Source organism: Bos taurus, chromosome 23, assembly GCF_002263795.3.
Source record: "Bos taurus isolate L1 Dominette 01449 registration number 42190680 breed Hereford chromosome 23, ARS-UCD2.0, whole genome shotgun sequence".
Taxonomy (NCBI): domain Eukaryota; kingdom Metazoa; phylum Chordata; class Mammalia; order Artiodactyla; family Bovidae; genus Bos; species Bos taurus.
Window position 1 is genome coordinate 36,275,779 of NC_037350.1, and position 25,249 is coordinate 36,301,027.

Consider the following 25,249-nt stretch of genomic DNA (forward strand, 5'->3'; position numbering starts at 1 on the left):
GAAGCTCTTGGTGCTGAGAAGTTCAAAGAGGCAGCTTGTTATCCCAGAGCCCTAAGTCTATACATCTTACAGCTGACATTTCCCAACCTGGGGCAGTAACAGATGAGAACACAACGAGGGGCATTTCTGTTCTTAAGGACAGAACTGGCAGCTGTTGTTCTCGTTTGGAATACTTGGCTCATGCAAACTTGTTTATGCATTTGGTGTTCATGTAATTTGTCAATTTGCTAGGCTTGACACCCGTATGATGGCTGAACATTTGCTGCTGTTGTCCATTTGTTGACCCACACAAATTCGAGGACTAATGCCACATAAAAAGGACCTGACCAGCTGCGGAGAGACAAAGTACTCGATGAAAGAGAACAAACGGAGTCTTGTCCTGATTTTTCTCTGGCAAAACTCAAGAAGGAACCATCGTTTTCTAATCTTTCTAATCACCCTTTTATTTACCCTTTCTTCTTACAAAAATTAGATGTATTCCTAGCATATTTCTATAAATGGCCTCAACCACTGCTAAAAAAAAAAAAAATCACTTATAGGTAAAATCACTTTAGTATTTAGCTCCAAATGAACACCAGCTAAATAAACTCCTGACCTGAGAACACAAACACACAGCCAGTCTCACTCATCCCTGTCAGTCACTGGGCTAAGCCTTGCTTACTAGTGAGAAGCACATTTGGGGGGGTTTTAGTTTTGTTTCTTCACCTTCTCTTATCCCAAGAAAGAGACAAACCATACATCTATTGACTCATGAAGAAAATTTTTTTAGATGAGACCAATGTTGGTTTTTTCCAGAGCCAGTATTTCATAAAAATCTCTAACACTGAATAATAGGGAACTACATCTTAAAAAAAAACTATTTGCACAACACTAAATGTATTTTAGTATGTGCAGAGCCACACGTTTGGCTCACTAAGCATACACACACAAAATTTCAGAAGTACCAAGAGGCCCTGCTCTTCCAAAACTCTCTTCTTGGGCTGCTTATCAGAATACCAAAATCCCTACCATGACTTAAGTGTCTTAGATATCCAATCCCCTTGATAAAATAACTAGTAACCCCTCAGCATAAATTTGCTTCAGAGTGATCTAGTGACCAAGCGCCAAAAAACATAATCAGCTGAACAGTGAAACCACAGTACGACCAGGGAATGCAGGAAAAGCTTTATTGCCGGAGAAAAAAATCTTGTCATTAGGGCGGACTGGGTCTCGGAAGTAGGAGGATTCAGGAAACAGGAAAAGAAAGGCCCAGAAACGCCTATCAGAACAGACGTAATTTTAATCCACTACAAAGTGAAAAATGTCAAGACTTGGCTTTTTGTAGCAGATGGTATCTCAAGATTTATTTTCTCATCAGCAGCACCATTGGTTAGGTAAAACCAACATGTATTAATTGGAGAGGAGAGACCAAAGTCTTGCTCTTCTGTTTTGCTTGGAATCCTGCCTCCCTCTCCCCACTGCCCTGGGCACCTGCCATCCTTTTGTCCACAACTACTGTTACTTCCTCTGTTCTCTCACTCTTTCCTCCAGTTCTTTCATAAAATTCTAGGCGTAAGAATTAAAACCCTCTAAGTAAAAGGAGGCACCATCTTTTTAAAAGTCTAGCTACCAAAAAGATTTATACTGAAGAAAATTGTTCATTTGTTTACTCAGAGAACACAGACGCAAGGGTGTGGCGGGAGAGAAAGCCTAGTCTATCGATGTGAAGTTTAGGTTTTATCCCCAGGACCAGTTGTTTCTCATCATTATCATTGTAGAAAAATCACTTCTATTAAGTTGCAGACCAACATTTCAAACCTTACCAAAACAGTAAAACGTTCACTTTTTGAGTGGGATGATAATTAAAACTATAGAAAGATTCGGCTGAGCATCCTTTCAACCAGACCTTGATCACAGAGCAGGTCCAAATAGTACCTGACCTCTGGATATTAGAATTATAAAACCCTGGGCAACAGGTCAGCAGATTCCTGCCCAATGTCAAATGCGAAGTCTAAGTCATTACATGAAGTCTATGCTTCTGTGTCCAGTGATCAGGCAAGATCTCCTAAGAGAAGTTCCTAATTCTCACAAAGCAGTGAGCCCCGTTTCCTCTGAGAACACGACTAAGGCTTCAGTTTTGAAGGCTGAAAAAGTTTTGGAGGTTGGCTGCACAACAATGCAATATACCTAACGTTTTTGAACTGTATACCCAGACATGGTTAACACAATAAATTTTATGTGTTTGCTATGACTGAAAATAAAAAGAAACGTATCTATCCCATAATCTGGAAGTTACTGCTCTGTCTTCTAAATTACTATTGCATTTTCACTGTACCTCTCTTAAGATATTGATCTAATAGAAATTTACTTAGTATAATGGTGCTAACTCATTTGATTCCTTAAGTAGTAGCTACTAGTATCAGTCCTTTCACAGACAAGGAAATTAAGGCCCAAAGTGATTAAATAAACTTGTCCAAGATCATAATGACAAACTGATGCCACTGATAGCATCTAATTCATGTAGCACCTCCTTTACCTCTTACACACCCTCCTCTTTCAAAAGAATCTTACAAGCTGCAGGGTCTCCTAACTTCTCTCATCGACCTTCTGCAAGCTGGCTGCCCCCACACCATGCCCACTCCACAGCTCTCCCAAAGGTCACCTATTGCCTCCACATCTCTGCCACTTAGCTTTGGAAGCTTATCTCACTTAGGTTCTGTGTACAAAGGGCTGTGTCTGCCCCACCCTCTTCCTACTGGAAATTCTCTCTTCCCCGAGGTTTCTGGACACCATCTTTTCCTGGTCATCCGCCTCTTCATCTGACCAGTCCTTCCTTATCGTGTTCTTAACAGATTTTCTTTCCCAGTTTCCATCAAACAATGGCTAATGGGTGACAAAATGAGTAGTTAAGATTTACTCTAAACTGATTTAACACATCCACAGGCTTCTCTTGAGACTTGTGTAATAGGTTCCATGGCTCCAGGATGCGAGTCTTCTGGAGCTGTCTCTTGAAGATGAGGATTGTTCATCACCTACCCCACGCCTCCGAATGTCTGGCACGGTATCTGACACATCATAAACCTTAACAGAGACTTGTACCACGGAATCTTACTATAACTAAATTCTCTCCTCCAAGTCTGCTTTCCTAGCACACAATGTCACTTTTCACTGAGACAAGTTCCCGAACTACCCAACTGTCCCTTTCATTCCAAGGACAGTTAAGGGTGCAACATGGGCGCCAGACTACAGCTAATGCAGAGGCAGGATATCCTCGTTGTCTTTATTGGGTGGTTCTCAGCCCTGCCAAGTCTGTCTTGGAGCATCCCAAGCTACTGTGTAGGAACTTCCAGTGCATGCTGCCATGTCCAACTGCTGGTGGCCCACTTGCCAATGCAGAGGGTCTCACCCCACTATCACAGCATTAAATGAGATCAGGACATTTAAGTGATTTCCCTGCATTTCCTAATCCAATTAATTGAGTGAAATACTTGAACCTCTAATAAGAAAATTAGAGGACGCTCAAAAGGTGTGTGCAGCATTGACATATATACATTACTGTGTGTAAAACAGCTACTGGGAAGATGATCTATAGCACAGGGAGCTCTGCTCAGTGTTCTTGATGACTAGAGGGGTGGGGTGGTGGGGGGTAGGAGGGAGGTCCAAGAAGGAAAGGATACACACACAGATAGAGCAGATCCACTGTGCAGAAAGTAACACATTGTAAAGAAATTATATTCCAGTAAGAAGAACAAAAACACATGTGGATATCCAAGTCAGTTCAGTTTAAGTGAAGAGTAAAATAAGGTGATATATAGATAAAATTCGCCATAATATCCGACAGGAAATTACACAATGGCAGAGTTCTGTTCTTTGTTACCCTTCCTTTAAGTCTTTGTTTTACCCACCAGCCTCCATAAATGGTTTCCATTTCATCCTTTTTTGAACAGTACATTCTAAAGTCTACTTCTGATCTGACCTCACAGATGTTTTCCTATTAGTCCTATGCTCAGCATAATGGAATGTTAATAGGCTGTTATGATTTACTCTACAAAAATCAATGGTGTAGATGCTGCTGGGTAAATAAGCTACTTTGGTGGGTATGCCTATCCATACGGCATTAGGTACCATTTGAAAAGTGACTGCCTCAAGGGATGAAAATCCATCCCAGGGAATTCAGAGCATTCTTGAATTGATATGTATGTGTGTGTGTACACACATGGAGAAAGTTGGAGAAAGTTGTCTTACCTAATTTCACACACCTGAATAACTGTTGAGGTAGTGGCTCAGAGGTAAAGAATCCACCTGCCAATGCAGGAGACACAGGGTCAAGCCGTGGGTCAGGGGAATCCCCTGGAGAAGGAAGCGGTAACCCACTCCCGTATTCTTGCCTAGGAATTCCTATGGACAGAGGGGCCTGGAGGGCTACAGTCCATGGGGTCGGAAAGAGTCAGACATGACTTAGCGACTAAATAACAACAATCTATCCTTACTAGTCTGCCATACGGACAACATCCAAAATAGGGCAATATTAAGATAAAAATTCAATAGCAGATGATGACCACTAAATTGTAAATTTTGGAAGGCAGTCGTCTGGTACAAGAGAATTAATTTTTTAAGTCTAGAAAAAAAGGCCTAACATATAACCAAAACCAGGAAGTATATTACAATACAATATTCAAGATAAAAATGGTAGTTTTTATCGAAAATTTCTGAATTCTATGTTTCAACCTATGAAAAGTCATTCTTTGATAATTGTGATGGGACACGAAGTTGACCCATGAAAGTATTGATTTGAAAGACTGAGCAGATTTTTTTTTAAAAGAGATCACAATACTTTGAAAGATGGGGAAAGAAAGGCCTTTCTAGACTTCTGAGTGTTACAGAAAACATTCTCCTACCAATTGTCTTGAAATATGTGTATACTCAGAGTTAAAGCTTTTTTCAACTTTTTTTTTTTTTAAATAGAACACATGTAAAGCGATCATTACCAAGCCCAAAGGCTCTATTCTCAGGAACAATGGTGTCTGAAGCTCAAATATCTCAAATATCCACCCAGAGAAACAAGCATATTAAGAGGAGAGTGAGATGTGTGAGGAGCTGGCCTATGGTAGCCCTGGAGAAAGTATTCTTAATCAGTGTCTTACTTTAGGATAGCTAACTACTGAGTAATAAAACAACACACCAATTTTTATTCAGTTTTATTATTTAAAATTCTCTACAGACAATGAACCCCTTGATTACCTACACAGGATGCTGAGCATGCCCACTGGGCCCCGACTCTTATACACACTACGTGGAATGTAATTATCATCACCACCTCCATGAAGCCTTCCCCAGCTCCTCTCTCGGAGCACAGGTTACAAACTGTGATTTTCTGTTTATTTTTCTTCCTACCTGGTAGATGATGAGGTTGTGGACCCTGGATTTACTTTCCCAATATTTCCAATGCCTTGCAGAGTACCTCCAACACAACCAGCCTTCCACAGTCTCAGTAATTTAAGGAAAATCCACTGAGTATTGTTATTGAAGAGGTTCTTCCCTATGTGCCGGGTCCCAGCAGTGAACCAAACATAGGAAAAGGCCAGTTTTCATTGAGCTTACGTTCAAGTGATGTTGGAATGGTCCTGTTGGAACGCTGGAGAGACAACCGTATTTCTTCTTGATGGCTTGGAAATTTACTCACTGAAATAAAAAGAAACATGAATTTGGCCTGTTTTTACATCATTCTTTACCACTGTGAAGGCCCAAACCTGATTGCAAGTGAAATTTAGAGGCCTGGAATATCATTGTGTGCATGCTAAGTTGCTTCGGTCGTATCCAACTCTTTGCAAACCAGTGCCCACCAGGCTCCTCTGTCCATGGCCAGAATACTGGAGTGGGTTGCTGTGCCCTCCTCAGGAGATCTTCCTCAACCAGGGATCAAACCTGTGTCTCTTGTCTCCTGCATTGGCAGATAGGTTCTTTACCACTAATGCCACCCGGGAAGTGCACAGTCAGATATTAAACCTTCTAGAATTTACTAAGTAAGCTATTATTATCTCACTCATTTCTAGATCACTGAAGATGTTTTCAACTTACTGAGTATATATAGGGTGCATACATGTTCAGTCGCTAAATTGTGTCTGACTCTTTGCAACCCCATAGAATATAGCCACCATGCTCCTCTGGTCATGGAATTTTCCAGGAAAGAATATTGGAGTGGGTTGCCATTTCATCCTCCAGGAGATCTTCACAAACCAGGGATCAAACTCACATCTCCTGTGTCTCCCACATTGACAGGCGGATTCTTTTAACACTGAAGCCCATATATGTGGGTCACACATAGTAAACCTCAACTGTAAGCTCCTAGAACACCAGGATTGTATCCTGTTCCCTATTTATCCCCAGCCCTCAACAGACCTGACGAGTAGCAAAGCACTCAGCAAATATTGAATGTATGGCAATATGACTACGCTAGTCACTGTGAAAACTGGTTGAAGAGCTTTGCTTATGTTTTTCTGCTTTTTCTTCCCTGTCTCCTATTAATTACATTTTGAGCCACTTAAAGGCAGAGATGCTCTGTCTTCCTGTATAAATCATGTACAGAACCCCAGATGGTGTCACGCTCATGTGGCATGTGTGTTGCATCAATATTTGTTCATTGATTTGTTGCTCAAATACCACTACTGAGTCGTGTTTGCCTGGCAAATCATGCAACTTTAATAATTAGTGTCTGAGGTGGGAAAGTGCCTTTTTATAAAAAAAAAAAAACAAAAAACAGGGGTGGGTGTGAAGTATTGAGTTTGATACTGGTCTGCTTGGAAGTATGCTGGAAGGAAATGCATTTCAACAGCAAAAAATATATAAATGCATAAAATATTAGGGTAATACCACAGTTGTTTTACACACACACACCCACAAATACACACACACACACAGAGGCTTGTTGAGTAATAAATACTTTCAACACCTCTGGAATCTGAAAATTCACTCTGTATATTTGCAATGTAGAAGCATCAACTATTGCTCCAGGAAATGAAGACTCATTGTTATATCCACAGTCACTATAAGAGTCTTCTGACCAAAAGTACATGCACTCAGTGTGTTATCAGGCTCCCAGAGGTTGAATGAGGTGTTTCAATAAACTCCATTTCTGATTTACTGAAGATTAACCAAAAAGTTGTTTACGGTTCAAGCCATCTGATTGGACAAAAAAAAAAGTTGGCAGGAGCAGTACAGATGATGGAATTAAATCTCGCCCAATAAAAGGAAGCCTTTCCTGTACTTATCACTGAGATTTTTAGTAATTAAGTTCACTTTTTCATATAACAAAAATAATCTTTGATGATAAAGAATTTTCAAGTGGTGCAAGACTGTGTTTTTGAATTAGAATTTCTAATGCAGTGAACTGTGACGATGCTATTATAGAATACTGGGTAAAAGGTACACAGATCCCAGGATATACCTGGGGAAGGACACCTAAAAAGTTAAAATCCTTGCCATGTCTTACTATCATTCATCTCTCCTAAGAGATGCTCAAAGAGAGCATATGTTGATTAAAGAATTAGAAGTTTTTAGTTCTGGTTACCTGAGGCTTAATTTTATCTTCACTGAGAAAAATAATTCGATATTCTGAGCTCAAGCAGTCAGATCACAGCCAAAGGCAATGATGTTGTTAATGCTTAATTGAAAACTCTTCTGAATTATTAATGATGCTAGCATAATGGCTGCCTTCAGATAAATACATATTTATTTCAATTAAAGCTTGTCCAAGGTAAGATTATACTGCAATGACAAACTAGAATACTTCTTCAGAAGTATTACATTAACATTATTTTATACAATAAACGAAGCCTTAAAACCTAAGGTACATGGAAAGTCTTCTGTAAATCTCATTTACTGGCCAGTGCTGAAGTACTGAAGTTACCTGCCTATCCCATGATGTTTAAAACTCAGATCACTCCCTGGCTAGGAAACATGCCACTCTTCCTAGATTAACTTTACCTCACTTTTTACAATCCAGCTAGAGCCTTTTCCAAAAATTCACCCTGATTCCGGCCCCCAAGAATGGACTGAACACCCACAGCCCATTCCACACTGTGCTACAAGCAACTATTTATGTTCACATCTACCATTTCTAGACCCTAAGCTCCTTGAGGACAGAAACCATTTCTTACTCACCTTCGAGTTCCAAAACGTAGCAGAGTACCCAGCACATAATATGCAGGAAAAACGGCTAAACTTAACTCTGATCATTATCTCTTATTTATACACAGGCAACTATGGCCGAATGTCTTATTTTTTAAAAGATATTGACTGGGGCAAAATGAAAATGTATGAACAACAGAATGGAGTTTTAAGACAAAATTTCAACAGATGCCCGGAGTATTTCCAACTGTAAATATTTAAGATACCCTAGTCTCAATGTAACCTGTGTCCCCTTCTAAAGGATAATAAACTTAACAGAAGGACAAAATGCATTATTAACTAGCGCTTATGATTATCTGTTCTTGGAAAGCATCAAAAGCAAAACCCCAGCTTTGGGTGAAAATCAGTCTTTTGGCTATTTCTTATGGAACTAGATAGAAACTGTGGAGGTATACAGAAAATACAGAAATCTTTTGGGGATTCATTTCCCTAAAGTTTGAGTACACTTCCTTCCTATATCATATCCAGAATTAGAATACCAAAAACAGAATTCATGCAAATGCAGGTGTAAAAAGGCATTTCTATCTGAAGTAACATTTTTAATCCAAAGGAAGCTCCACTGCTAATGAAGCTTTACCATTAGTTTTAAGCCTTGCTTTGAAAGTTCTATTGATTTTAGACAGTTACATAGTATTTATGGGACTTCCCTGGTGGCTCAGATGGTAAAGAATCTGCCTGCAATGCAGGAGACCCAGGTTAGATCCCCGGGTTGTGAAGATCCCCTGGAGAAGGGAATGGCTGCCCACTCCAATATTCTTGCCTGGAGAATTCCGTGGACAGAGGAGCCTGGTGGGCTACAGTCCATGGAGTCCCAAAGAACCGGACATGACTGAGGGACTAAGACACATAGTATTTATGCCAAAAGTACCCAGAGAAAAAAGGCCGGGGTGGTGGGGGTGGGGCAGGGAGTGAGCAAGAGGAAAGATGAGGCTCTGGTCAAGTCCACGTGTGCCGGTCTGGCCATGCAAGCCTGTGGTTTCTGCCGGGCTCTTCCAGAAGGGCATGTCCTCACAAAGCGTCTATGAGCTCAGGCAGGAGTGGGCGGGCAGGAGCGGTGTCAGAGAGCAGGGCCAGGAGGGTTCTTGTGGAGTCAGCAGACACAGCACAGAGCACAGACACAGCAAAGATTCCACAGGAGAAAACCACCAAGGGCAAATGTGGCCCCAGTTCTGAGAGACCCGGTAGTTAGAGGAAAGGCTTTTTAAAACTCAGTGGAAAAGGCGCACACACAGCAGGCACCAGGGCAATTACCAAAGCCACTGGGCCTGTCTGCCAAGCGGGGCTGATGTGGCCTCGTGACCAGGTTTGATTCTTGGTTTCTGCTGCCCTCTTGTCCCTCGGCTCTTCCTGCTCCCGCTGCTCAATAAACCAGAGATGCTTGTTTCCTGTCCCGCAGACCCTGGGCTCTCTGTCCTCGGGTATGTTTTGGCATCTACTTCAAAAGTTGGAGGAACTTCTTTGCAGCTCATATGGGAAAGAATCTGCCTGCAATGCAGGAGACCTGGGTTCAATCCCTGGGTTGGGAAGATCCTCTGGAGGAGGGCATGGCAACCCACTCCAGTATTCTTGCCTGGAGAATCCCATGGACAGAGGAGCCTGGTGGGCAAAAGTTGGAGCATATATGAAATGGACCAGCTTCCAAAATGCTACTTCAGGATAATCTAAAAGAATTTATTTCTACAGATCCAAAGACTACTCTGAATTTTCCTTCCAAATAGACATCAAGCACGACCCTGACACAGTCACCAGGCCATCTTTGTTATTCTAGACAAATACACACGATTGTTCAAATCTGGGGGCGGGGGGTGGGGGGGGCGGGTGTTAGTGGGGGTAGAGTTTGCTTCCAGATCTCTCCTGAATTCCATTTGCTCCCACTTCTCTTGGGTCTCCACACAATCTTATTTACTCCTGTGGCTTCATTACAGGCTACATGTCAATGACTCCCAAATCTCTCCCTCCACGCCAGACCACTGGGCTCAAATCCTGACCCAGATATCCAAGGACCTAATGGACATTTCAAGTACAAACTGCTTCAAACTGCACTTATCCTCCTCTTGCCAGTGCACTGCATCACCCACCGGCCTCCCCCTCTCACTCGGGAGTCATCCTTGACTTCTCTCTCTTCTTCACCTCGCGTCTCGTCAATAAAGCTACTCTGGCCTGAGCCACGCTCTATTAACCAAGAGGAGCTAGACTTCTGTCAGAGGTGAGCACACACTCCCGCTCTCGGAGGACCTCTCTTCCAGGCTCCAGGATGCAACGCAGTATTGCAGTGGGTGTCCACCGGGTGAGCTCAGCCAGAGCCCTTTTCATTCTGAGCCCCCTCGAGGCCACGCCCCTATGTCGCCATTTCAAAAGTACTAGCTGGCTCTGCACAGGATCCGTTTCCTTACATCTTCGGGGGGGGGGGGGGAATCCCCTTTAAGAAGCCTCTGTAAACGTGAGAGCTTCACAAAGCAGTTCGCATTTCCCAACAGTCGCATCTCCATGGAAAATTCTTCAAGTATGAAACAACAATGTATTTCATAAAACAAACCCAAAAGGAATCCAATCAGTCAAACTGTAATAAGCCCCAAAGCCTGACCTAACTGGAATAGAAAGTTAAAGTTGTGACAGGAGTTAGGAATGGTGGAAGGCCACTGAGGGACCGAGTGACCCTCTGCCATTGTAGACACTTGCACATCTTCTGTTCAGCATCAGTGTTTTTCAGCCTGTCCCCGACCTGCTGAAATTCAGCTTGGATGTTGGTACCTTGGGAGGCTACACTTCAACACTGGACTATCAATGCAACCCCAAGCAGAATTATTAAAGAGTCCAGTGTCTAATTTGGAAGAGTGGACTTAGTTTCAGATCAGTTCAGCTTTGTGAGGAGAATATTTCAGCCTGTGGCTACATGTCAATAAGGGTCTTTTCCTTGCTATCTCTGGGGAGCAGAGTCACCATTTCTAAGACCAAGCCCACACAAAAAGTGTGCATTATCAAGTGTCAGGGTACCACCGGACAACCCAGACACTGGTGGCAGCTCAAAGGACAGAGTTCATGCGTGCTGCTTTCCATAATGAAATTAATTCTCTTTACCCCTGAGTTAAGTTGATTACTCAAACTCTCAAGACTTCTCCTCCCTCCATCCCAGCCGACTCACGTTTTCCTTAGGCCGACTGACGCTAGGAAAACAAGTATTGCATTATGCCTGACTCCTTGGAATGAGATCAGTTCTCATTTCAAATTCCCTCTCAGAGCAACCCCGAGGCCACAGACCCTGTTTGAGATCCCAGCTGCTCACTGGCGCAGGATGGCCTAAGCTACGGCAAGGAAGCACAACCAAAGTCACAATCAGCAAACACATCCTAACCCTACACTGGCATCTTCACAGGTCTATTCCGAAGCGCTGGGCACGGACAAGACACATCTGTAGCTAGCCCAGTCTTGGCTCCTCCTCCAGAGGCTGCTTGGCCAAGGCGAGGCTGCGGTGCAACGTTCAGCAGTGATTTTCTCCAACTGGCACCATCTGTGCCTGCCCTGCCAGACGTGCTGACAGAGCAGGCTGCGTAGACCATTACTAATCTCCCAGGGTCAGCGGGGTCAGGCCTGCAACACGATGCCTATAGATTTCAAAGGCCGGCCTTCCCTCCCTGCCAGCTAATCAATCTATGTTGAAAAGCAAGCACATTTGTATTCTACTTTCTTTTAAATTTCAAAGAAAAATCTCATTTTTAAAGCTCTCAGCTTGAAGACTGCTTGCATGTAATCAGTGTCCTGATTCCAGTTAAATTGTACAAGATCTTCGAGGGATGAGGCTCGCCTGTTGAGTCTTTGCCAAAACCAGGGAAAGAGACCAGGAGGACAGCTCTCCTAGGATCATGAAAAGCTTAAACCAGAGACACAGAGGAAGGACAATGTGGATCAAGATTCAGACACTCCTGCAAACCCCCTATCCCAGGGCTAAGTCTACAAAAGCAGAGTAAGTGCCAGCCAGAGAGTGTAAAGTCAGGCTCTTAATAAAAATGCAGCAAATTCTGCCATGAGGATGTTCCCTACTATCAGCTGCCTTCCAAGGTTCTACTGAACACCTACTATGTGCCAAGAGCTTTATGCTCCTTTGCACCCCTATCACTAAGGAACGGGGATACCCTGTGAGTCTAGAACTCAGCCTCTTACTGGCAAGAAGAGCCCCAGAGCCCCATGAGAACAGGAGCATGGCAATCCTGTCTTCTGAGTGCCAGGGGTAGCACAGACTTCCTGCAGGAACTAAATGAAGCATGGTGGAGATAAGCTCATTAATACAAATCTTTGTGTGTCAAGAACAACTACTGTAATAATTTCTTCATAGCAGATGGTATGTTATTCTAGATCTTCAAGTCCAACGATGACTCAATCTGATAAGAGTCAGCCCCACAAGTAAGACATCATCATGAGCTCCAAAGAAACTAGAACTTTTGTTTACAATAATTAAAGGTTTAAAGAAATCTCAAGATAAGTGACTTCATCTTCTTACTTGTGCTTAGATATCAGTTTCTCCACTTACCAGAGTTTAAGTTGGGCTGAAGGAGTAGGAGGAAGGAGGAATTTGTGGGTTAAAACATCATGAATAATTCCTCTAACCCAGATCACTTTCCTTGTAAAGTGAGCTGGGAGGGTCACACAGCTGACATGGCTGCTTCAGCACTATTTGAGGAGCAGGTCGCATGAGTTCCATGGAGTAGTTTCTTCTTCCAGCTTTCCCAAGCTTCAAGCAACTACAGACTCCGGGCTAAGCTGGCTGCCAACATATCCACTCTTCCCTGCTCACAAGGGTGGCTTTATAGTGTCTAAAAATAAGTCACACAATCACTTAGATCCCCTTCAACTATTCAATATCAAAGAAACACTGCTGTCTTAACAACAGACCTCTTCTCTGCCTTTAGACTTATCTGGATGTTATAAAACAAACCCAACACACAAAACAATTGGGAACATTTAAGAGGAGATCATGTTTCATATCTATTCTATCTTTGCTAACCCATCCTGAGACCTCCAGTGTACAGAGAAAGATTTCATTCTATTTATAAAATGAATACTTTCACATTCCAGGATGGTTTGCTTCAGTCTCTCAGAAAGATGTGAGATTTTACTAGGCCTAACTTCACACACTGGGCTTTTCACAGAGAGCTTTATGACATCTTTACCCCACGCCTGAGCCCTGTTCTGTTTTAGAGGCTTGACTTGCTCTAAACACCAGTATCTCCTTTTTTAAACAAAGGCTGCCCAACATTCAGCTTCATGTGTCTGATTCTGCTGGAGCAAAAGATAAGGATCTAGACAGAGGCTTTCACAGTGTTTTACCTATAACTTGCCTAAACCACCAACTGACAAACAGGTTCTGCCCAAAGGTACCCAAGGTATCCACACAGCTGCACAGACCTGTACCTCCAACAGTGGTTCCAATACAAAAGCAGCCAGTGGAACGATCAGAAGGCAGGATGCCTAGATAGTACAATGATAAATCCCTGAGGGACCTAAAGATAATCAAGTCAAGCAAGGAGGTGGCAAAGTAATGGCAGAACTATGGCCGTAGATTCTGAACAAACCCAAAATAAAACTACCACATGGCCCAGCATTTCCACTCCCGGGTATAATATCCGAAAGAAACAAAAACACTAATTTGAAAAGACATGTGCACCCCAATGTTTACTGCAGCATTATTTACAATGGCCAAGATATGGAAAGATTCAGTGATGGATGAATGCATAAGGAAGATATGGCAGACATGTATACTTATGCTTGTCTATCCACACACACACACAATGGACTACTACTCAGCCATCAAAAAGAATGAAATTCTGCCATCTGCAAAAGCATCAGTGGACTTGAAGAGTATCATGCTAGGTGAAATAAGTCAAACAGAAAATCAGATGCTGTGTGATATCACTTGTATGTGAAACTCAGAAAGTATAACAAACTAGCAACTAACAAAAAAGAAAGACTCACAGATATAGAGCACTAGTGGTGACCAGCAGGGAGAGAAAAGAGGGTAGGCGCAATATCAAGAGAGGGGGCTATATTCTGTAAAAAATAAATAAGACACAAGATTATATTGTACAAGACAGGGAATATAGCCTATATTTTGTAGTAACTATAAATGGAATATAACCTTTAAAAGTTGTGAATCACTATATAATATACCTATAACCCATGTAATCCTGTACATTAACCACACATCAATTAAAAAATATGACCATACAACTCACAAAACAAGACCCACACACCGAAGTTCTAAGTGGAGATGGTAACAGATCCATTTTCTTAAACAGCCCAATTATCTTCAAAAAGGCAAAATAGATAATGACCAAACTGTATGTTCCACTTTAAGCAACTTACAATCCTAAAAAGTTACCAAAAACATCTTCCATTTTGTCTCCTTGATTTCTAAAGATTTAACCATAATTCATTAGCCTACTACTAAAAGGAAGTATTTGTGGGGTTATTTTTTTAATTCTCTCATCAACTCTATGCTTTAATATTCACATTTAGTAATCAATTTTTATGCTCTGCAAATGCAGAGTTAAAAAATACATGACTACACTTATAAGGGGGAAGAAAAACCCTCATTTCTAAAGATGTACCAGAAGGCCAAAGAGAGATACGGTCCATTTCATCCTCTGCCCTTCCTAACCAATTAGATTTTATCTGATTTATGAAGATTTCAAAGGAAGATTCCTGCTTCATCCTCAAAAACACAATCTGACAAGAAGCCAAATTACAGGAAGTCCCCACTCTACTCCAAGCCTTGACTGGGGCCCTGGGACACTAACAAGATACCATCTCTGCCCTCTCTCATCACTTCAAAACAAATGAAAAGGAACACTTGTAAGTCTTTACCACTGTAGTGTTTAAGAAAGAGTGGCATACACGAGATACCAACCAAACATCCATCTTTCATTCTAGGTTCAGAAAAGTGGGGGAAACGATTTCCAGAGTGAGAGGACTAAGAAATGCTTTGGTTTCTGATATGATGTTGGTGTAATATTAAAAACCAGTTAAGAGTGATCAAAGGAACCTAAATGAAACACTGTGAACAGCCTTCCTTCATGTGTCATCAGCGTTTGCCCAAAGGCTGCCTCCGTGACATATCAAAATGGCTTGCCCCAGGCTTGCTGTGCTTGCTGGAACCAGATTGCAACAACAACCCATGTCTGATCTTGAGAATACCTTTAAAAAAAAAAAAAAAAAGTTGCTATGTTTCTTCTCTATATAACCAGTCTTTCTACAATGCTTTTACATCTAATCCCCAAGAATCCTTAATGGAAATAACTTAGGACTACTAATTACCCCAAAGAAACTCTTACTGTCATGCCAGAAATGGATCACAGGAGGGAAAGCAAAGACAACCACAAAAAGATGTGGAAAATTAAAAGGAAAAGGACTTCTCTCTGTCCTGGGGTGTTATATGTGTGTAGAAACAAGAGACTCACTCCAGGAGTTCTGATTTCTAACCCACAATCCAGAAACCACCAAAATACCATTTGGCCAAATCCAAAATGATTCTAAATGGGGCTGACTCACGTGGCTAGCATTGCATTTAATGACAACATCAGCATACACTGTTGTAACACAACATATTTAAGGTGCTGAGGCATAGTCCTTGCCTACAAATATGTTTTAATACTTTTTCCAGATGTCCCATCTATTTTCTCAACCATATGCATAGTTCAATAAACAGGGCAATAAATAAGACTGACTTTTTAAAGAAGGCTCAGGATTATATGCTATTTTTAGACCTTTATTGATTAGTCCACAACTTGCCATCTCTTCCCTTCTACAGTGGAGTCAATAGTATACCTTCTGCTTCATATGATTCTTTTTAATGTCAACTTTTAAATTCACAGAATTGCAGAGTCCTAACATTTCAGAAGTGAGAGCGCCTGGGAACCAACTAGCACATATTTCCTGTCACAAATGAGACTAAAGCTCAAGCAGTTAAGTGACTTACTCAAAGTCACATAGTTGGAAACCAGTCAATCGAGTTTTATAGGCCAAATGGAAATATACAGAAACAAAGCACCTAGACATGCAAAAATTTACCATTTTGGTTATTTTGTGTTTCAATAAATTGTAAATAACCCAAGGTTTATTTGTAAAGATATCTGAATTAATACCTTGTAAAATAAAACTTAAAAAGAAAAAAAAACCTATTGCCATCATTTAATGGTTTGGTTAAACTCTAGTGTTTTTATAACCACCTTTCAAAGCTAAGCACATGTTGAAACTAACTGGACCACCCAAGTCAAAATTTTAGTTATGCTATTTTATGTTTATTTGGTTTGTTTCTAAATGTGTATTTAAGTGGCAAAGTCATAAAGGGAAGAATTAATGATAATCGATACCAGATCTGCAGCCATGAAGCTAGCTCCCCTTGCATTAACAAAATTTAGTGAAGTCAGCCAAGGGGAAAAAATATTCTAAATGAGACAGCTCTGGGTAGTTTCACGCAAGTCCCCAGCTATATGTTGTATGCTGAAAGCAGAATTATCCCAAGACCAAAACATGATCCTCTGAAAGATAGTCACCGAAAGGAAAACATGGGAGACCTAAGCAGTACGAGGAAGTAGCAAAAGAGATTTAATGCTGGGGAAGAATATGCTCTCGGCCCTCCTGTTACCTTCAGATCCATCACAACTCTCGATTCTAAAATGAAGTACAAACTTGAAGAGACTCAGAAACAAAAGATACGTTTACTAACGTGCACGTGGTTCATATTCCTAAGGAATGTTGGTAATTTATTGGGAACTCAGAATATAGCTTTCTCATAGAAACAACATCAAACAGTCATTAGGTTTCCAGACAGACCTACTACAGAAACTTGTTTTTCATTCCATCTATACCTGAGGTGATAACTGCTAGTAATTTATAGAACCCAGGCAGGAAAGCAGACCTACGGCCTAAGGCAGCGGTAAGCAGGAAAGGGGTTTTGTAGGGACCCAGAGGAAGTCTGCTTTTATTTACCTTCTCCTAGTTGTTTCTTAACATCCGGCTACATTAACAGGCAACCAACCACCCGCCAGACCCCCACAACCCTGCTTGGCCTCCACTCCCTCCCTCCTGTCGGCACGGCTCTCTGCTTGCCCCCCCTCCTCTTTAATACCTGCTCTCCAGTAGAAGAAAGAACCAGAGGCAAAAAAACGTGTGGTAATTCCCACCTGCCCCTGCCTCTAACAGGCAGTAAAGCTAAATGAGCGCGCACTACCTGGGACCCAGGGTGCAGGGGAGGAAACGAGCAGCCCCAGAGGCTGAACAGGAAAAGCCGCGGCACCAACACCTGAAGCTAACATGCCTCTGGGCAGCCACACTGGGTGGGTTGTTCTGGTGAAAAGGGCTTTGAGAAGAAATCGGGCCCACTTAGAAAAACAACCAGGAAAGCAAACTCAGTTGGCCCTTTGAAAAGTTAGGAAATAGAACATCTCTTCCCTAGAATGGGTGTCAGGGTATGAAATTAGTATGGACTGGGCTTCCCTGCTGAAAAGTGAAAGTCGCTCAGTCGTGTCCGACTCTTTGTGGCCCCTTTGGAATTCTCCAGGCCAGAACACTGGAGTGGGTAGCCTTTCCCTTCTCCAGGGGATCTTCCCAACCCAGGTATCGAACCCAGGTCTCCCGCATTGCAGGCAGATTCTTTACCACCTGAGCCACAAGGGAAGCCCTCCCTACTGGCTTAGTGGTATAAATATATACCACTCTGAGGGCCATCCTGCCCGTGCAGGAAACACAGGTTCGATCCCAGAGCTGGGAAGATCCCACATGCCGCGGAGCAACTAAGCTGGTGTGCCATAGCTCCCGAGCCTGAGCTTTAGAGCTGGGGAGCTGTGACTACTGAACACACAACCACTGAGGCCTGCACGTCCTAGAGCCTCTGCTCCACAACAAGAACAAGCCACCACAATGAGAAGCCTGTGCTCTGCAACTAGGGAGTAGCCCCGCGCGACTACAGAAAAGCCTGCACAGGAGCGAAGACCCAGCACAGCCAAAAATAAATAATTTTTTTAAAACATTAGTATGAGCTATGATTGAGGTTCACGTAATTCCAGTGAGGGGGCAAAAATCAGTAACTTTCCAGAGCTGCCATTTGCACCCTTAAATCCAGTTAATTATCTCCATGTATTTTGCATCTCAAATTAGAGTAAGAATACCACACAAGGGTGATCCATCACAAATAAAGAACTCCAAACCCAGCAGAACCTGGGGTCTATTTGATTGTTGCTGCTCAGTCGCTCAGTTGTGTCTGACTCTTTGGGACCCCATGGGCTGCAGGATGCCAGGCTTCCCTGTCCTTCTGTTATCTCCCAGAGTTTGCTCAAACTCATGTCCATTGAGTCAATGAAGCCATCTAACCATCTCATCCTCTGTCACCAGTTTCTCAGCCTTCAACGGAGTTCCTGGAGAATTCCATGGCCAGAGGACACTGGTGGGCTACAGTCCATGGCGTCCCAAAGACTCGGACACGACTCAGCACGCACAAGCCTTATCAATAAAATCCACTGCACAAAAGCTGCCAACAAGGTAAGCGATACCATGAAGTTAGCAAGGCAAAGCCATACTCCTAGAGAAGTTCTAACCGGGGAAATCCACAAGGGAATCCTCATCACCAGTGGGCAATCCTCCTCACCCACGGTCTCAGAAGATATCAAACAAGTATTTTTAAAATGGAACTAAGTCCAGCTGAAAACTATGGCCTAGATTTTCAAAACTATATGGAGTCAGAATTACCACCACTCCAAGGGTTCCAATCCGGTTCCGCTTAGGGCTGCGCGCCTTTGCACGTGCGCCGCTGGCTCCACCCCCGCAGTCCCCGCCTCCGAGAGGAAATGGCTCCAGACAAGCAGGGTCAGAGGAGAGCATCCCGAGGCTGCAGCAGCAAGAACCACCCTGGGGTGGTGATGCCGTCGTCCCTCGAGGCGCCCAGTTCTCAGACCACAGGAGTTGCCATTTACGACGTGTGGCAGAAACAGGCTGGGAGGGCCAGAGGAACGTGATGAGTTAATTCAGCGGCGGCAGTAAAATTCGCATCGGCACCCGCATGATGTAGTCCTGTGACTCCGGCAAATCTCGAGATAATGAGGGAAGCAGTGTGGCGTGCAGGAAAGGCAGTGGGCTGAATCCGAAGACCTAGATTTTTGTGCCGACTCTGCCGGCTGATCTCAAGGGAAGGGGCAAATCGCGCCCTCTCTGGGACTCAATTTCCTCATCTGTAAAATAAAGAGCAGATGTGCTCTTCTAACTCAGAATTCTAACCCACAAGGAAACTGATTTGGAAACACACGTCCTCCCGTGTCTGGCGTCCTCCTGCGTCTAGCGCAAGGAGCCTCCGGGACATTTTGGCCAGCACATTCACGGGCTTGGGATAAGACTGAAGACAGTGGTATGAGAAAGGCACCTGCTGAAGCACTCTTATGACCCCAACAAAATATCTTTCAAAAATATCACACTAGCTTTCTCCTCCTCTGCCTCAGGATCAAGTTCTCTTGGAAGGGTCAAGCACCACCTCACAGCATCCCTACAGATGCCCAGCAGCCACCTCAAATTTCAAATTCCCCCTCAGCTGAGCTAGCCCTCTGGCAGAGGACTTCCAGCTAGATCACTTCATTCTGCCCCGCAAGCCACTTGGACAGCAAGCCACTTAAAATTGAGCGACAGCAAGCCTCTGCGTTTGTGGTGCAGGGACCTGTGTCTTTCCTGAATAGGTTCCCAGTAGCTTGGGGGCAAGGAATAACTCCATCTCCACACTAGGGATGACACTTAACAAGGTGACTCAATGCCTGTGAAGCAGTAAAAAGCAGTCAGCACAGAGCCTGGGGTGGGGCCACTGAGGGGGAACTCTTCCATGGAATCCTTTCATCTGCTGGGTGAAGACAGTTCGGGAACGCCCTCCCCAGGAGAATGCCCCGGTCTTCCCTCCACTCTCGCACATGTCTCATTCTGCCAAAGCCTAGAGGAAACTTCCCACTCAGGAGAGCACAGGTGGGGGGCTCTTTCTTTCCTCTCTCCCCTCACACCTGAGTCGTTCGCATCTTTGTGTAACTCATTCCCACGTATCCACCAGATCAGCAGTCTCCAACCTTTACAGCACCAAGGACCACTTGGGTGGAAAACAATTTTTCCATGGACTGGTGCGTGGGGCGGCGGGGGCGGTGGTTCAGGGATGATTCAAGCACATCACTCTTACTGTGCACTTTATTTCTATTATTATTACATCAGCTGCACTTCACCTCATCAGGTATTAGATCCTGGAGGTTAGGAACCTCTACCCTAGACACAAGACCTGCAGATTATTTTTTTTCCTTCTTCCCAAGCCTTAAATCTGCACAATCTGATTGGAATTAATTCCCTTCAGACTCGAAGGAAATGGGCAGTTGGCAGCCCTAGCAATCAGGGCACAAAGAGATAGACACCCCATAAGAGGGTCCCCAGGCTTTGTCGCAACTCAGAAAATGACCTCAATGGAAAATTGAAGTTGATGTGGAGCAGCACTCGGCCCTCCTGAAGCACTATTACAGCCTGAGTCCGCCCAGGACCATCACCCCTTCGCACCCTCTGTTTCCTAAACCAGAAGCAAATCCCCTCTTCACGTTCAGCAACCTATTATCCTCTCCCTCAGCTTCAAAAGCGAACTGTCCAAGAGCTACATTTTCTCCATGAAGCCAGTTCCTAATAGATTCTCTAGGAGTGCTGTGCTTCCAAAACTTAAAAGGAGCCAAGAAATCTCAAGCCTCTGAGATTTAACAACTTTGTGTAGTATGCCTCAATTGCCTGCTCTCTAACTCAACCCATAATCCCTCTCTAAAATCTTGACAGTAACGGGGGGAAAAAAAGGATTATATAAATGATAAGACCTATGGTGCTGATACATGAAATCCTGGATCCACTTCTCAGTTCACTCACTGACTTTCTGGGGAACATTAAGAAGGGCTTGTTGTATCCACTTCTTCCTTTATGAGCTATGTTGACATGCTATCATATAATGCTTACAGTCTTCTTAAGCAAATAAGGAGCACAGAGGCGCCTCCAATGCAATAATTCTGTATATTTCTCTGTGATTTTGTCTAGTATCTATCCGTCGTATGTCTCAAGGGTCTGCCCCTACATGCTATTGACAACAGAACCCCAAATTCTTGAAATGAAGACATTTCTAATCACAAAGAGACCACTGAATGATCACAAATAATTCACTTAAGTAAACATCTTGACCAAGAGTCATCATATATACTGCACACCATACAGAGTATGAAGCAGGGCTACAAGCTTAACAATGAAACTCCTGGAAGCTAATCACTTCACACCAACACTCCTAGGATGGATTTGGATATTCCAGTGAGTATTTGATATCATAACAACATAGAGAGGGAAAGTTTACAAAACTGGATTTATTGAGTGTTACCATCTCACTGGGCAATTAACAGGAAATGGCTTTGCTCACATAAGAGCCACCAATGGTTATTATTTAAACCTCTTTCCCATTTTTAATAGTGTCTCAGGCAGATCTCACCATCTGGGGTAACTTTTGGTTATTCAGACTCAAGGCTAAGTTGAATTTTTGTTCTCAAGTTCATCTGTGGTTTCACGCCAGCCCCCACTCTGACCCCAGGCAAAGCTGTGACCTGGCCTGTGAACAGGGAGGTCTGGAATCCACATTCCCCTCAATCCCTCCTCCCTCTCTGAGCTGTTCCTGCAAGGAAATGATAGGAAGGGAATGGCAGATATCTTCCTATATGACCAGCCATGATCACTTCCCAAGCTAATGCAGGCTGCTGTGGGAATTCTCCCAAGGGCCCTATAGGCCCTCCTCACCACAAAGCATCTCTGATGTAGATCTGACCTGAGCCCCAGCTCAAGCTTTCCCACCCACCTCTTGGCCCCCATGATCAGAATCCAGGCTCTTACAGACAGATAATCTAGCAAGATGGCTCGAGGTCAACTACCAGTCTCGGTGTTCACCTTGAAAAATTCTCGTATCCTCTGCAAGTTTAACAGGAAATAACATAAGCTGCTCCAGGGGCAACCCCTCTCCCTCCTTGCCTCTCGGGTTCTCCCCTTTCCAACCCACATAAGCACAGGGTCAGGCAGACAAGTCTGCCTGCTCAGACATTCAACCAGAAAACCCAAAGGACTTACATTTTCGCAGGCAACCCCAGCCTCCATGGGAGACTCTCCTGGAACTTGCCCTCTCACTTTTGGTATAAAGCGAATGAACCTTTCCTCTCCTCCCTCGCTCCCCAATGTTCTATGCAGACTAGAAAATATTGGGGATAATGGCAGGGGGTGCTAACTGGTGGCAGAAGAGCCGGTTTTTCTTTTTCTTGGTAAGCTCTTTGGAGACGTGTCTGGCCTCCAAAGGTTGTGGTTCTCAGACTGTGAAGTGAGGTCTTCAAATTTAGTTGGAACCTAAAGCATCTATTCTAAGGCAACAGAGAAGTCTAATTATCACACACACACACACAAAACACAACTGTATACAATCACCAAATTATCCCCATACTTAATAGTAGAAACAACAATATGAATTCCTAGAAATATGTCTTGTGCATGTAAAAAGGTCTACCCTTTGGTATCTGTCCATTTGACTTGTCAGACATGTGACAGGTGTTTGACTACTCCCTGAAACTGCACTTTTGATTTTTTTGTTTATTTCTGGTTGGTACAGAATAAGCTTCCCTGTTATTCTATGAATGAAGCTTCAGTATTAAAACTTGTCTTTATTATTTTGAGAGATCACTTCAACAAAAAATCAACCCTGAATATTCATTGGAAGGACTAATGCTGAAGCTCCAATACTTTGGCCACCTGATTCAAAGAGCTGACAAATTGGAAAAGACCCTGATGCTAGGAAAGATTGAGGGCAGAAGGAGAAGAGGGTGAGAGAGGATGAGGTGGTTCAATGGCATCATCAATTCAATGGACGTGAGTATGAACAAACTCCAGGAGATAGTGAAGGACAGGGAAGCCTGGCAGGCTGAGTCTATGGGGTAAAGTCGGACACAACTGGGGCGACTGAAGAACAACTTCAGCTACATTTCATGTTATAGTGAATTATGAAATTCAAAGGCACCATGATGAAACAGATCTTTAAAATGAGCAATCCCAATTCATTTTCACTTGCTGGGTTTTTTTTGGTTTTTTTTGTTTTTTTCTTTTTTTTTTTTTTAAATCTTTTAGCTTGTCCAAGGTACTTTTAGACAAAAACTTAATATTTGGTTCAAAACATTCAAATGAAGGCAATCATATATTTGTTAGCTTTTAAGTTTCCAAAATGTATCCTTGAATTATCCCACATTGCCTTTACAACAGTCCCACCTAGGAAGATAAGTATTTTTTCTCTCTCTTTTAAAGATGTGAACATTAAGACACCAAAGGGTTTAAAAGTTCTATAGCAGGTATCCAACTAGGTTTGCAGAATATGAGAAAGGATGAACTAGGAAACTTTTCCTTTATCCCAAGATCCTAAAAACAAATAAAAGAATGTGTTTAATTAGCTGAGAACTATTGTCTATGTGAAAGCTAAGAGAGCTTGGCTGTTGTCCTTCAGTTAACTTCTAAATTCCAAAATAGGCCCCTTTATTTTAATTACAGCCTTGTTCACCAGAAATACTCTCTGGTTTCCCAGGATTCCACAATATGCTATTTTTAGATACAGCCAAAAATTTTTGAATCACTATACAATTCTGGAGGAGAATAATGAAAACAGCAAACATTTGCACTACACGTGGTAGTTTTTGATACACAACATCACATTATCTCTTTTAACTAATAAAAGTAAATGTCTAAGAGGCTCAATCATTTAATGAAGGTCACACAGCTAAGTGCACATTTGGGATTCAACCCCGGGCCATCTCATTTTAAAATCTTTTGGGTGGGGCAGGGGGGAGAGGTTCTCTTCTAGGTAGAGTACCTCTCCCACGGCACTTAGCATATTGCCTCAGACAGGTTAACTCGTTTTACGACTTGGAAGTTCTTCATGTACTTTATCTCATCTGATTTTCCCAGTGGCCCCACAGAGAAGATAAGCAATTTTGTCTATTTTAAAGATGAAGAAATCAAAGTTTAACTTCTCGAACTTGGTGAAAGCCTTCCAGCCTTCCAGGAAATAGCAAAAAAAAAAAAAAAAAAAAAAGCTAGAAGTCAGTTTTCTGACTTCTACTCTAGCAAACATTAATCCCTACAGTTGATGAGATTTCTCATTTTGAAAAAGATTTCTCACCTGCCCAAGAACCCCGAGGATGGGAGCTGATTAAAAACACAGAACCACAGAAAAAGGCACCACGGAAACCCCGGATCTAGTGAGGTGACACCTCTCAGGACACAGGAAAAATGAAATGACGTGGCCAACAGCAAAAAACGAGACCTGAAACAAAGTGAGACAGGACACTGGAGAGAGCAGGTGAGCTGCTCAGACTCCCCCAGAGGTCTCAAAGGGAGCCTCCTGCAAGGCCACGAGGTGGACCCTGGCACCATCGCCAGGCGGAGGATGAAGACAAGGCAAGGCCACCAGCACGCACCACCAGGCGGAAGGACAGGGTCTGTCTGGAACAAAGGCTGGAATCTAAAATCGACACGCTGACACTTCCCTGTCACAACAGCCTTGACCTCAAAGATACTGCCAAAGCTGTTGCTGGCAGCCAGCACCCACACTTCAGATGTAACTTTCCTTTTATTGAAAGGAAAGAGGAACATGGTGATCTACTTGTTAACTGTGTGTGGCTTCACACCTCAGGTAGCTAAGAAAGGCATCGGGAACACCACTTACCCCGTTGCTGAGATGCCCAACAAGAAGCATGGAGCGGGGGGTGTCTGCAGCCCAAAACCTGCAGGCTCCTTGGGCCTTTGCTGAGCCGCTCCTTGAGTCTGTTCTCCATGCCTGGCCCCAAATAATTCTTGGAAATGTTATCAGGAAGATAAAGAAATGCAAAAATGTATGTTCTGGGGGACTCCATGCTATGAATTATATGCTTAAAACCATTATATAAAAATAGTCTGGCATCATTTTTGTTGTAGACACAAGAGACTCAGCTAATGTGGTTAATATGATGTTTTATATTTAAAAAGCAAACCTCGACAAAGA

At 43.0% G+C, this 25,249-nt stretch overlaps 1 long non-coding RNA gene across 6 annotated transcripts in view; it reads right to left on the bottom strand.

The window, feature by feature from the left end:
• LOC100847951 (uncharacterized) overlaps positions 1 to 25,249 on the bottom strand; it is a 413,745-nt gene that overhangs the window by 224,205 nt on the left and 164,291 nt on the right. For 4 of the 6 annotated variants that reach the window (XR_003032262.2, XR_003032257.2, XR_001494910.2 and 1 more), the window contains one exon: positions 5,581 to 5,661. The exons of the other annotated variants lie outside the window; for them this stretch is intronic. This is a non-coding gene — a long non-coding RNA (uncharacterized lncRNA). The remainder of the gene's footprint in view (positions 1 to 5,580; positions 5,662 to 25,249) is intronic. 6 annotated transcript variants of the gene reach the window in all.